This window comes from Suricata suricatta, chromosome 12 (assembly GCF_006229205.1).
Source record: "Suricata suricatta isolate VVHF042 chromosome 12, meerkat_22Aug2017_6uvM2_HiC, whole genome shotgun sequence".
NCBI lineage: Eukaryota > Metazoa > Chordata > Mammalia > Carnivora > Herpestidae > Suricata > Suricata suricatta.
Genome location: NC_043711.1, coordinates 94,854,092 through 94,868,281, shown reverse-complemented (window position 1 = coordinate 94,868,281; position 14,190 = coordinate 94,854,092). Strand labels below are relative to the sequence as shown.

The following is a 14,190-nucleotide window of genomic DNA, read 5'->3' as shown; positions in this document are numbered from 1 at the left end:
AGAGGGGAGCTGGGTAGAAAGTTTATCATCGGCTCAGTCTCCTCGATTTCAAATGTGTGCCCTCTGTGTGGGGAAGGAAGGTGTGATGCATGTGTGTTCCTCACCCCATCCCCCAGCCCCATTTACAAAACCCTGGGGTCCTGAGGCAACTTCATTCCTCAAGGACGCCACAAGGACATTTTCCTGATGTCATCCTTGGAAGCAGAATCTCAACACACTTGTTCAGACACTGGGGCGGATTACCAGGATGGGGGTGGGGCAGACGGCTGCACTGGGAGGACAGGCTTCCTGGATCAGCACGTCTCCAGCACCGGGAACCCTGCGTCCCTCAGAATGAATGAACCGGGGCAGAGTGAGTAATGCGTTGCTGGGAGGGAGACGGCAGTCTTTCCCTGCTGGGCAGGCACTTCCTTCTGATAGAATCCTGCCCAGCTGCTGGCGGGGTGCCATCTGACCCCCACCTCCTTAAAGACAGAACTCCGCTGATGCATTTTATTTTGGGATAAATACACAGCAGAAGGAGATGGGCAGGGAGAAATAGGCGTGTGAGATCCTCTGGACAGAAAGGGGCCTTCCAAGAATTTAGCTCTGTGTAAATCATGCCTTCCTTCGGGGCTCCCCCGGCCCCCCAGATTGGCCCTTGGAGGCAGCAGACTGGACAGTCCTTGCACAGGTGGAGGGGATGACTGGTCCAGGCTCTGGAGGAGGTGGAAAGAGGGCATTCTGGGAGTTCTCCAGACCCCTGGACAGGGGACAGAAGCATTTGGAGACAGCTGTGTATCTGAGGTCAAAGTAAAGCTCAATAAATGATCAGGGTCAGGGCTCAACCAATGAGAAGGGTCAGGATTTAGTGTGTAACCCGGGTCATGACTCAGTCTAGGATCAGGTCTGTGGCCTGGACCAGAGCTCAGACTGTGACCAAAGTCAGGGCTCTGTTTGGGCCAGGGTCAGGGTTTAGGCTAGGACCGGGGTCATGAAGGAATCTGTGGCTAGAGTCTGGACTCAGTATGGCCAGAATGAAGTCTCAGGTCAGGGCTCATTCAGGGGCTCGAGTTACATTCAGTCTGGATCCTCAGCCTTAAGAGTCAACTGAGGTCCTTAACCCTCAAGGACAGGTGGGCCGAGAGGCCAGCAAGCTTCTGGTCGTTGCCGCCCATCCCTATGCCTCGTGAGCCCCGGGGCAGGAGAGGGTGCAGAGGGTTGTTCCCCAGTTCCTGCGTGTTCTGCCGGAGGTGGGACCAGAAGGCCATGCTCATGTCTGGGGGAGGGTGTGGAGGCAGGGGACAGGAAAGATGAGGAAAAGTAGAAGCAAGTCAGGAAAGCAGTAGTTAAGGTATGAAGTCTGGAGCAGACAACCAGGATTTCAGTTCTGGTCTGCCACTTACTAGCTGTGTGACCCTGAGCAAGTTACTCATCCCTTCTGTGCCTCAGCTTTTTTGTCTGTAGAATGGGGACAAAAATAGTATTTACTTCATAGGGTTATAGTAAGGATTAAATAAGCTAATACATGTAAAGTGCCTACAGAGTGCCTGGTTGGTTGGAAGTTCTCAATTGGTTTTGAGACTGATGGGCAGTTTCTTGTCATTCTTGCTCACTGCTGTGTCCTCAGCACCCAGCACGGCCCCTGCACATAGAAGGTGCTCAAGGAACAGTTACCGAATATGAGATCGTACTAAAAGCAACCATTTCCAATGGACCAGGGGCTGCACTTGACCTTCCCTCTAATTATTTTTTGATGCTGTCTTTTAAAAACTGAAAATTAGGAGCACCTGGGTGGCTCAGTCAGTTCAGCGTCCAGCTTCGGCTCAGGTCATGGTCTCACGGTTCGTGGGTTCGAGCCCTCTGTCAGACTCTGTGCTGACAGCTAGCTCAGAGCCTGGAGCCTGCTTCAGATTCTGTGTCTCCCTCTCTCTCTGACCCTCCCCTGCTCGTGCTGTCTCTCTCTGTCTCTCAAAAATAAATAAAAAACATTAAAAAAAATTTTAAACTGAAAATTAAACTGAATGCATGCAGATGGGGAAGACTGGTTTAAATAATACCCAAGGGTCTGCCCTGGAAAGGTAGAAACCTCACCCCCACCTCTCCAGGTTCAAAAGGAGCCTTTTTTATGCACCCTTCTAAGATCTTCATGTGTCTGCGTTTTTATAGTCACATTCCACCCGCTCCATGGAAATAGGGATTTTTTTAATGTTTTTTTAATTTATTTTTGAGAGACAGAGAAAGCGTGAGCTAGGGAGGGTCAGAGAGAGAGGGAGACACAGAATCTGAAGCAGGCTCCAGGCTCTGAGCTGTCAGCACAGAGCTTGACACAGGGCTTGAACCCACGAAGCGTGAGATCATGACCTGAGCCGAAGCTGGACGCTCAACTGACTGAACCCCCCATGCACCCCTGGAAATAGGGATTTGTGTCTGTTCCATCCACGCTGTGTTCCCACTGCTTAGAACACCGTGTGGCCAAGAGCAGGTTTCCGACAAGGGTATGTTGAAAGCTCAATTTTTTTTGTGATACCAATGGGATTGTGTCATATACACAGCTCCGTACCTTGCTTTGTAACTGTAAATAAGCTAATAAATCTGAGAGATCTTTCCACATCAGCAAAAACACATTAGCCTCATTTGTTTTGATGGCTACCGAGCCTTCCATGCTGTGGATGTACCAGAACTTACTTAACTAGACCGTGCACGGAGGCAGTTTCTGGCTTTTGTTTTTCCTCCCCCATAATGACGACACCTTACTTCAGCTTCACACTTGAACTCTATGAGCAGTTATCTCTGATTTTGGCTGAGAAGATTGTATCTCAGAGAGGCTAAGACAGTCATCTGGGTCACACAGCTGACCTCCAAACCCACCTACCACCTGCAACTTTTCCCTGCCGCCCACTGGGGCTCCTCACTGAGTTTTCCCCTCGTTTACCCCAGAGAAGGCTGCCCTGTGACACTTCCATCCCCACAGGACGTGGTCCTCGGGCAAGGTCCTCTCTGCCTTTGGCAGTGCCTCCCCATTGCCAAAGCTGGGCTCAGGAGGCTAAGAGTCCCCAAAAGGACACTGAATCCATTCCTCCAGAGCTGTGGTTTAGACAGAGGTTCTCAGCCAAGGGCGATTTGGAGCCCTGGGGAGACTCGGCCGGGTCTGGGACATTTTTAGTTGTCATGCCAGGAGAATGGGCATTATTGGCATCTAGTGCATGGAGGCCAGGAATGCTGCTAAGTATCCTACGGTGGAGGCGCCTGGGGGGCTCAGTCGGTTGAGCGTCTGGCTTCGGCTCAGGTCATGATCTTATGGTTCGTGGGTTTGAGCCCCACATCGGGCTCTGGGCTGACAGCTCAGAGCCTGGAGACCGCTTAGGATTCTGTGTGTCCCTCTCTCTCTGTCCCTCCCCCACTCACACTCTGTCTCTGTCTCAAAAATAAACATTAAAATTTTTTAAATAAATAAATAAATAAATATCCTACTATGCACAAAACCACTCCCCACGACGGAGAGTGATCCAGCCCCAAATGTCACCAGTGCCGTGGTGGAGAAATCCTGTGTTAAGGGCACCAAACTCTCTGGGTTCCCAAGCTTGGCCTGCCACTTGCTGGCTGAGTGAGCTTAGGCAAGTTGCTTAACCTCTCTGTGCCTCTCTTGCCTTATCTGTAAAATGGGAATAAGAAGAGTCCCTCTGTTTCAGATTTGTACACATTGTATTCGTAAAGCATTTTGGCAAGGGCCTGACCGACGCGAGCTCTCGGTATATGAAACCATACTTGGAATCATAGCCCTGAGCGTCTGGGTGTCAGGGAGCTGGAGGAAGATGTGACCCGAGGAGAACAGGGCAGCCAGGCTGTTCCCTGCTCCCGCAGCGTGGCCTCCCCCGGGGACTGTGACCACAGTCCACAGATAGAAATAGAACCCCTGGATGCGCTTGACCTCTGATGGGTCAGGAATGGAGCAAAAGTCACTCAGAAGACTGTTTCCATTTTAGGGGCTGAAAAACAGCTCCCGGGAGACCCTCAGGCGCAGGGATTTTCCAGAGGCTGAGCACCGAAGGGTCCTGGAGATCAACAGCCCCAAGCTGCCCATTTTACCGATGGGGACACTGCAGCCCAGTGAGGAGGCAGGACCTGCTCACACGGCAAGGCAGTGGCAGACCTGAACTGGCAGCCAGCCTAGGACACACCCGGACCTCTCCACAGCTCCACTCTCAAAGTCCTTCTTGGGTGAAGACCCAAATCCGGTCATCTTCACGCTTCCCCCTTTGCTGCAAAGCCCCGGAATCCACCCCAGATGGGAAGCAATGTCGTAGAAGCGTCTCTAAGCACAGCTTCAACATCAGACAGACCCTAGTTCAAATTCCAGTTTCACCAGTTACCTGCAGGCCCCTTGGGAAGGCCACATACAGTTCCCTGAGCATTATTCTATTTTGCTATTGAAGGGTTTCCCTGAGCATTATTCTATTTTGCTATTGAAGGCTTTCAACACAGTATGTAGGTAGATGAGCACCTTGCCAGTGAATGCACATTGACCAAACCTCTTTCATTCAGCAATTCTACTCCTTTAGATAAACCCCCGCATGGGGGGAATGAAGTATGTACCTGGATAATCTTCACAAATTTGAGAACCATCCAAATGGGGCCCAAGAGTGGACTGGTTGGAGGTTCTCTGAGGCATCTGTACAAAGTCTTTGACACATTAATTAAAAAGCTTGGGCAGCTTTGTGTGTACTGATTGGTAAAGACATCGTTAAGTGAAGAAGTAAGATCCTGAAGGGTGAGCGTAGGGTATGCTACCGTTTTTGTGGGGAAGGAAGAATGTAGATTAATATAAATGGTTACGCACGCACAGCACGTCAGTTAGGAAGGCACGCAGCTGCAGGGAACAGAAAACTCAACAAGTGGTGGTCTGAACAAACACAAGAAGAAGTCCAGAGCTGGGTGGACCTGTGCTGGCACAGCTGCTCCAGGACAGGGACATCCTCCCCTTTCCCGCTCCACCATTCTGAGCATAGGACTTCAATCTTCATGTCCTCAAAATGGCTGCTCTGCCTCCAGGCATCAAGTCCACATTCCAGGCAGGAAGAAAAAGGAAAGGCGAAAGGAAAAGACAAAAGTCTTCTCTTCCAGTTGCCTTGTGTTATGGGGAGGGGACTGGAGAGGACTGCCCTGCGCAGGGACTTGCCACCTACATTGTATTGCACAGAGCTGGGTCACATGGCTGTCCTAGTTGCAAGAGAGTCTGGCAACATGAGTATTTTTAATCTGGACATATTGCCGCCTGAACAAAATTAGGGTTCTCTTAGGTGGAGGATGGATCTTGGGCAGAATATTGGGTAGTCCATCACTGGGAGGACTCGTGAGAAAGTGGGACCGGTAGCTGCCTGGGGGAGGCGGGGAGAAGCTGCATGACAAAGGATGAGGACAGAAGAAAGATCACCCTTTAACTCTATGCTCCTTTCTACCTTTTGGATTTTTCCACCTAAGTGGCCTTTAATCACTTAGCATCTGCTGCCTGCAGCAATCCATTCCCAGCTCAGCTCTGTCAGATGTGAATTTTGTGACTTTGGGCCTATTTCTCCCACTTTCTGTGCTTCCATCTCCATGAACAAGATGCAGATAAATCTATTCTTTTAGCCGCTGGCGGGAGAAGTCCTCCCAGGGGCCCAGCGCTGTTGAAGAGATGGCTTCTCAAGATGTCCTGAAATGAGTGCGCCCTGAGGTGGGTGGGGCCGGTGCTTCCCAAAACGGGGGCGAGGTTGTGCTACCGGAGACAGAGAAGAATCTGTTGGTGGGACTAGGGTAAGGGAAGAGAATTTGCCCTCCGTGGGCGTCCTTCACTACATGACACTCCTCGCCTGGGGACCTCCCAGTACCTTCACCACTGATTGGAATACAGCCAGACAATAATAATAGCAGGCAACATTTATTGAGTGCCATGCACTGTTCTAAGTGCTTTTATGTACATGAATTCACTTAACCCTGGAAACAGTCACTGGAGGTATCTACTGTGATTATCCCCATTTTATAGATCTAGCAACTGAGTCTTGAGGTTGGCCAGAATGATCAAGAGTTGGGTGTAGTTGGGTTTCTCTTGGAAATTGATAGTGGGGGCCGAACGAGGGCCCGATGGATGGGCAAGGACACTTGGATGCAGGGACCGAAGCAGCAAAGACCTGGAGTCTACAAACCTATGGGATTTTTCAGAGTTCTGGGCCCGAGCTGTGGGTGCGGGATCCACCTTGGAGAGTGGGAGGAGTTTGGACTGTGATAGGAAGCCCTGCTCCCAGCTGAAAGCTGGCTTCCCGGCAAATGGCGGCCAAGGTCCCCTGCAAGCATCAGGTCTGTGGGGGACAGGGGGGAGGGGCAAGACCACAGATGGGTTGTCTGCTGACCACTTCTCCACACCTTCATCTCCACCTCCACCCCCGGGGCCGAGCCCCCATCATTTCTCTGTTGTGGTGGCCTCCTCCGTGCTCTGCCGCCTTCTGTCCTGCCCACCTCCTCCCCCGTCCATTCTCCATTTGTAGCCAGAGGGATCCCTTGAACACTTCCGTGAAAACACGTCCCTCTTCTGCTTAAAACCCTCGTGGGGCCCCTACTTCACTCAGCATAACAGTTGCTACCAGACCTTCCATGATCCGTCCCCTGACACTTCTCTGACCTCATCTCCTACCACCTTCCCTCTGGCTCCCTATGCTCCAGCCCCACTGGCCTATTGCTCCCACCTCAGGGCCTTTGCACTTGCTGCTTCTCCAGGTACTCTTTCACCAGGTATCTGTGGCTCCCTCTATCTCTTTATTCAGATCTCCATCCAAATGTCACCTCCACAGAGTGGCCGTCCTAGACCGTGATGCCTCCCCCCTGATGTCTAAAGTAGCTTCAGCCCTGTCCATTACACTATTCCCCTCCTGCTTTATTGTTCTTATCACGAGTCAAATATACTTTTATGTACTCTTATCTCCTCCTTGTTAACTTCCTGACAAGGAAGGGACTTATTTTGTTTGGCTTACTTGACTCAGCAGACACTTACAAACATGTTATCTCTATCTATACGTATATACAACAGCTTTGTTTAGATATTACTGGGTGGGGATATAGAATTCAACCATCTGAAATATATAATTCTTTTTAATATTTAGAGAGCTATGTAGCTGTCACCATAATTGACTTTAGAACATTTTGATCACCCCCAAAAGAAACTCCATTCCTATTAGTAACCACTCCCCATTTCCCCACCACCATCCTAGCACAAGGCAACTACTAATCTATTTTCTGTCTCTTGGATTTGCCTCTTTTGGACATTTCGTATGAGTGGACAATGTAATATGCAATCTTTTACATCTGGCTTCTTTCACTCAGCATCATGTTTTCCAGGTGCATCCGTGTTACAGGTCAGTACTTTGCTCCTTTGTTGCGGCTGAATCGCAGTCCGTTGTATGGATGTCATACTTCTTGATTATCTTTCATCATTCGATGGTTATTTGGGTCTTTTCCACTTTTGCCTATTAGAGACAATGTTTGTGTGAACATTTGTATGCAAGTTTTTGTGTAGATGTAGGCTTTTTTAAAAATGTTTAATGTTTAATTTTTGAGAGAGAGAGAAACAGAGCATGAGTGGAGGAGGGGAAGATAGAGAGGGAAACACAGAGTCAGAAGCAGGCACCAGGCTCTGAGCTGTCAGCACAGACGTAGGGCTCGAACCCATGAACCAGGAGATCATGACTTGAGCCGAAGTCGGATGCTTACCTGACTGAACTACCCAGGCGCCCCTGTTCCTAGTGGTTTTGATTTGTGTTTCCCCGTGAATCTAATGATGTGCTTCGAGGTGAGGGTGCATACTGGGGTCTGAGCAGCCCAGCCCCCTCAGCTGCCCCCTGGGCTAGGACAGGGCTGAAGCCTGGAGCCGGGGTGACCCCCAGGATGTTGCTGGACGCTGGACAGTCCCCTGGGTCAGGCCAGGCCATCCCTCTGTGCTGATTCAGGCAGCTGATGGCCAGCTGGGTGGGAAGAGCCCTGGTGGGCGCCAAGTCCCGACATCCTGGGCGGGTGCGGGCCACTGACCAGCACTTGTGGCCAGCTTTTCAGGGCTAAGCTCTAGGACCCGGGAACTGCGGCTCCCTCACCAGCATCACAGGACCCTGCCAGGGCCTCCCCGCTTCCTTCTGCTCAGCTTTTGTGGGGACTGCCGTACCTCCTTTGTACAGGTGAAGAAAGCAAGGCTCAGAGAGCTGACTTCTTGGCCCAGCACACCAGCTGAGCCCTGTGCTAACTCCGGGGGTGTGGCTGTGACAAAGTGCCAGCCCAATGGAGCCCACCCTCTAGTGGGAGAGACAGAGGGCACAATGTATGCAAACATGTATGATAATCTCAGGAAGGGGTGAATGCAATAAAGAAAACCAGGAAGGAAGTGGAGCTGAGTGGCAGTGGAGGGAGGGGCTGCACATTTAGACGACAGTAACAGTGCTGGTCACTTCAGTGGTGCTTACGTATATCACCAGGCAAGGCCATCAGTGAAGACATATCCTCTCCCCTAACACACACATGCTTTGTGGCCCTTGAATTTAAACCAGAAAAAAAAGTAGCCATGCAAATAGCTGCATGGCAGTGCTCTGGAAGTGGCAGCAGCAAGTGCAAAGGCCCTGAGGTGGGAATGCCTTTGGCAGATTCTAGAAACACGAGGGAGGCCAGTGTGTTGGGAAGCGAGGGAGGGGAGGGTGCAGGAGGTGAAGCCAGCAATGTCGGGGGGAGGCTCAGATCAGGGTGCAGGACCTTCCAGGTCGAGGTACTGGTAGAACCCGGGTTTTAACACAGGGTTTACAATAGGCCTCAGGACTCAGCCTAGCACTGCATCAGGAGCCATGCTCCTCTTCTGTCACCCATGCTCTCTACTCCATTCCCAAGAGAAAGCATCCCCTAAGGGTCTGTGGGTCTCCTGCCTCAAAAGAGGCAACAGAACTCCCCCCCCCCAACCTTTTCCGGCTCTGGTCCAACATCAGCCTTCACTGAACCCCCTCTCTGCTGCCTGTGTGGGCTTAAGCAAGTGACTTTACCTCTCTGTGCCTCAGTCTCTTCCTCTGCCTGAAGGATATAATCCTGGACCCACCTCAGAAGGCTGGTGTGAGCATTAAAATAGGCCAGAATATACTGAGTGCTTAGATGAGCAACTCGTGAGTGCCGGAGAACTCTGGGGTTCAATGATTTTGACTGTTACGCTTCCATTTTATTTTTGCTCCTGGTCTGTGATGTTTGTGGTCAGCAGTAGTTGGGGGAGCTTCTTTTCAGCATAACTTAGAGGCAGGGATCATTGTGTCCAGAGGAGGTGGAAGAAGGGAACAGGGAAAGGGTCCAGGGCACAGCCCCTGTCTTAGCCCACCCGCCAGGCGGCAAGCCTGGCCAGGTGTCCACGGTAGCACAGGTCTCATCTGACATTGCAGGCCAAACGCTAGAGCGATGAGCGAATGAACCAAGAGTTAGTGGACTTAACGGGCACCTGCTATGAGCCAGGGACCGTGCTAGACCCCAGAGTCACCTCAGGGTAGTCCCCTCCCCGTCTCTCTGCCGTCAGGCTTTGTCAAAGACGCCCAACCCCTATGGTAGCACTGGGCTCTGTGCTCAGAAGGGCCCCGCGCCCCACCTTTTCGTTTTGCACGGGGTTCTGCCAATTATCCAGTCCTGGCTGACAGGCGCTGGGCACCCCCTCCCTCACCCAAGCCACCCATAATGGATGGTCTCTTTCTGATGGAATTTAGGCACACTGTTTGATGTATCTAGCCTAATCAAGTGCCTTGTGAGTTTTCTCAGAAGGTCAAGAAAAGCATTTACCCTTTAGAGGATGCGGAGAGCCCAGCAAGGAGGGAGAGAGCGGGGAGAGGCTATGATGGTGCACTTAGCAGGGGGAGTTGAGGGGCAGCATTACTGGAGACTCTGTTTCCTTTGAGATTTTCAAATAAATCATGCTTCTGACTCCCAGGATCCCAGAACATTCCGGAAGGGAAGGGAAGTAACTCCCCTGAATTCCACTCTGTGTCAAAAGCTCCCACTTACGTTATTTCACTCAATCGTCACTGTTATTAATTATTATTATTAGCTTGTTTTGCACAGGATGAAACGGAGACTCCATGAAGCAAGGCTGATTGGTTGAGAGCCCATGGTTAGGGAAGGAGGGGGAGGAGGGGGAAGAGGGGGAGGAGATAGAGAAAGAGAAGGAATGAAGGCATGGGAGAGGAGGGCACAGCAGAAAGCAGGACCTGGAATGAATTTCCCGGGCCCTGGGACACTTGTGCCTTCCTCCATAACAAACACTGAAGCTTGGGGCGCCTGGGTGGCTCAGTCAGTTAAGTGTCCGACTTCGGCTCAGGTCATGATCTCACGGTCTGTGAGTTCGAGCCCCGCGTCGGGCTCTGTGCTCACAGCTCAGAGCCTAGAGCCTGTTTCAGATTCTGTGTCTCCCTCTCTCTCTGCCCCTTCCCTGCTCGCACACATAATCCCTCTCTCTCTCAAAAATAAATAAACAGTAAAAAAAATAAATAAAGCTTATATTTTATAGTTACATTGCTATGAAGAGAAATATATTGATACTATGTGTCAAAATATTTTCTGCAGTGTAAAAGTTCATTTCCCCCCTTCTAATTATAAAAGAAATGAAAACATTGGGGAGGGGTCCCAGGTGTCTGTGAGTTCTAGGCTCTGTGTCTCCTGTGCCTAATAAAGACCGGGCCCTGGCAGGGAAGAGGAGGGGAGGGAGGGCGAGGAGGGAGGAAGAAGGGAGAGGAGCAAGGAGCTGCAAAATGAAAAATAATCAGCAGCAACTTGAACTCCCGCCCTCTGTCCTTAGCCCAAGCCTTTGCTTCCTTAGGGCTGGCTCCCATGAGACCCCCTCCCCCTGCCCATCCAGCCTCACTTCTCCCTGGAGGCTCCGTCTCTCAATCTCCAGACATTGCTCGCCTGAGGCTTCGCCCTCATGGATCAGACCTGCCCCAGGGCCCCACTTGGAGCCTGCAGACACAGAGAGGGTCCACCACGCCTGCTGCCCCCGCACCCCACCTGCCCTAGATGCCACTGCTCCACTTCTGACTTATGCCATGGCCTCGGAGGGCCACACCTGGCCAGCAGCCAGCGGCACTGTTCTCTTTTGGTGCCATTAATGCGGCTATTTACCCCCAGTGAAATGACCTTAATTTACACGGCATTATGACTAATACCAGATGATTATGGCCATTAATATTTATGGTTGACACGCTCAGAAGGGGACCTGGGTGCTAATTGGCACTCCTCTCTGTGCGCCTTTTCTCAATGAGCCTTCCAATTTCTGCTACTGTGCTGGGTTTCAGCCTCTCCGTTTCAAAGGGAGCTAGTGCGTGGGGCATTTCCTTATTTCTGGCTGATTCTCCTGTCATTCCTTTATTTCCTCCTGATTGTGTAAGCAGCCCAGAAACACGCCGATGTGCTGGGGACCCCGGGGTGCCCACAGAGGGCTGGGTCATGGCTGAGGGGAAGCTGGCTGCCTGAGCTGCAAGGAAAGTCTGCTTTTGCCCGGAGGAAGTGAAGGGGAGGGTGTTGATGGGGAGTGTGTACGTTTGCCCAGAATCAGAGCCCCAGCTCAGACACCCACGCCTTCCTCTGTCTCTAATCAAACATTTTCTGGTCTTTTTACATAAGATGGAATCTAAAACAACCCCCTTCCCTCAACGCCCCTACTCTGTTTTGGTTGAACACGTGGGGGTGTTTGGGGCATCTGCATTTGGGGGCCAGATTGGAGAAGGCAGATCACACTCCTCCCCGTTCTTGCCTGAGATTTTTGGGGTGCCAGGGGCTGATGTTGCCTGAGCGGAGGAGGGAGATGCACTTGTCATCTCTGCATTTCAGGTGGAAGGTGTGTTTACCAATGGTAACGTGTTGCCATGGCCACCAAGAGCTTCCTTTTGAGAGACGGGGAGGGTGTCCTGCCTGGGGTCCCTTCGTGGCCTTGGCCACTCATGTCCGACTCCATCAACAGAGGCCGGGTTGCAGTCTCAGAATACCCCTGGGCCTGGGCAGGCCTGTTCATGGGTGAGTGCTAGGAGGGCACTGGGGTAGAAGAGAGTATTGGTATCCCTACTGAAGGGGCACCTGCTACCCAGCTCCGGTAAATGGCTGCCATGCAGAAAAATGGGTACAGTGTTGCCAAACCTTCTGATTATCCAAGAGAAGTGGGAAATTTGGATTATAGGCACTCTGTCCCAATTATTTTTATTGTTGGCAAAGAAGGCAAATAATACATTTTTTTGAACTGAATGGGCCAGACAAAACACGTTCATGGGCCAGCCATCTTGGCTGCCATTTTGCAGTCTGAGCAGAGCATGTCACTGACAAAATGACAGCCCACTCAGCATTCCTTCGGGGTCATGAGGGAAGGGAGTCTAGAAAGACAGCTTTGTAAGGAGATGGGACTCAAAACAGACTTAGATTTATCAACTAGAAACTGATCAACCAGATCATGTGTCTCCAAACAGTCATTCTGGACCTACCGATTGGTGCTGAGCCAGGTTTAGGAAGGAGGCACGTGGATTCTGGCCCCTGCACCTGCCCCCAACTTGCCGAGCAGTCTCAGACCACCATCTCCCCTTCTCCGCCGTGGGCACCCCATCTGTGCAGTGACGGAGTCTTGCTGGTGCCGACTGACGGCCCCTCCGATGCTTATTCCAGAACGCATCCACAGCATCCGCTCTGTGTGACACCCAGGAGCTTCCCGAGTCGAGGTCTCTCTGTCACGAGTAGGTCTCCGCCATCTGACTTAGTTATTCTTTCACAACAGTGTGTTGAACAGCTGCGGTGGCGGGTTCTGAACGGGAATGGGATACACAAGGGGCTGGGACAGGAGAGGTCCCTGCCCATGTGGGCTCACGTCCCCCTGGAAGAGCAGCAGAGGTGGAGGGGGTCTTCTGCATTTCTGCCCATCTACATGGCCGGGTGGTAGGCTTGACTCATTCCCTGGATTGCTTTAGCCAAAGTCCATCTTTCTAGGCTCTGCTGAACTATTACACCCTCTAGGAAGCCTTTCCCAACCAGTTCTCATGCCTGCTTCTATCCGATGCCCCAGTGACTCAGGATTTGATTCTGATTGGTCCAAGGCAGGGTTTCTCGACCCTGGTGCTGTTAACATCCAGATCATTCTGTGTCATGGAAGCTGTCTTGTGTGCTGTAAGATATTTAGCAGTGTCCCTGGTCCCTACCTATTAGATACCAATAGGAACCAACCTCCCAACCCCCCCCTCCCCACGCATTATAACTATTACAACCAAAAATGTCTCCTGATGTTCCCTGGAGGGAAAAATTACCACTGGGTAAGGACTGCATATCTGAGACGATCATGGTGGGGGCCTTTCACCAGTGATGGTTCATACATGGATACCAAGTCTTCCATGAAATTTCTCGGAAGGTTTTCCTCTAACTCAGGAAATAATAGGAGAATGAGAGGATCTTTTTCCCCTGCTCTTTGGTGTGGTCATGTGATGGTTTGAGCAATGGCAGCCACATTAGGTCCATAGGGTGAGCCAGCCTGGGAATGGAATGAATCCTTAGAGGACAGTAGAGCAGATGGTAGAGAACTTGGATCCTTGAGAACTTTCCTTCGGTGACATTCATCCCCATGTGTATTCACACTTCGTGTGTCTACTGAGGCCGGTCTTCCTCCACTAGACTGTGAGCTCCACGAGGACTGGGGGCTTGTTTTATCTTCTCTCCCACTATGTCCAGCGGCCAACCCAGTGCCTGGCACATAGTAGGCCCTCGGTCGGTGTTGAATTAATAAAGGAATAAAATACTTGGGGAAATGGATAGATGGACAAATGGGCAGACAGACAGATGGATGGACAGACGGATGGATGGATGGACGGATGGATGGATGGACAGGTGGATGGCTGGATGGACAGATGGGCAGATAGATGGATGGATGGATGGGCAGATGGACAGACGGATGGATGGATGGACGGGCGGATGGATGGATGGATGGATGGACGGGCAGATGGACAGACAGACAAATGGACAGACAGATGAATGGACAGACGGATGGATGGACAGACGGATGGATGGACAGGTGGATGGCTGGATGGACAGATGGGCAGATAGATGGATGGATGGATGGGCAGATGGACAGGTGGATGGATGGACAGGCAGATGGACAGATGGATGGATGGGCGGGTGGACAGATGGATGGATGGATGGATGTAAGAACAG

The 14,190-nt window shown here is 51.4% G+C and overlaps 1 protein-coding gene across 1 annotated transcript in view; it reads left to right on the top strand.

Annotated features, from left to right (window-relative positions):
* Positions 1 to 14,190, top strand: part of KCNB1 (potassium voltage-gated channel subfamily B member 1) — a 91,678-nt gene that overhangs the window by 30,781 nt on the left and 46,707 nt on the right. The gene's annotated exons all lie outside the window — the stretch shown is intronic.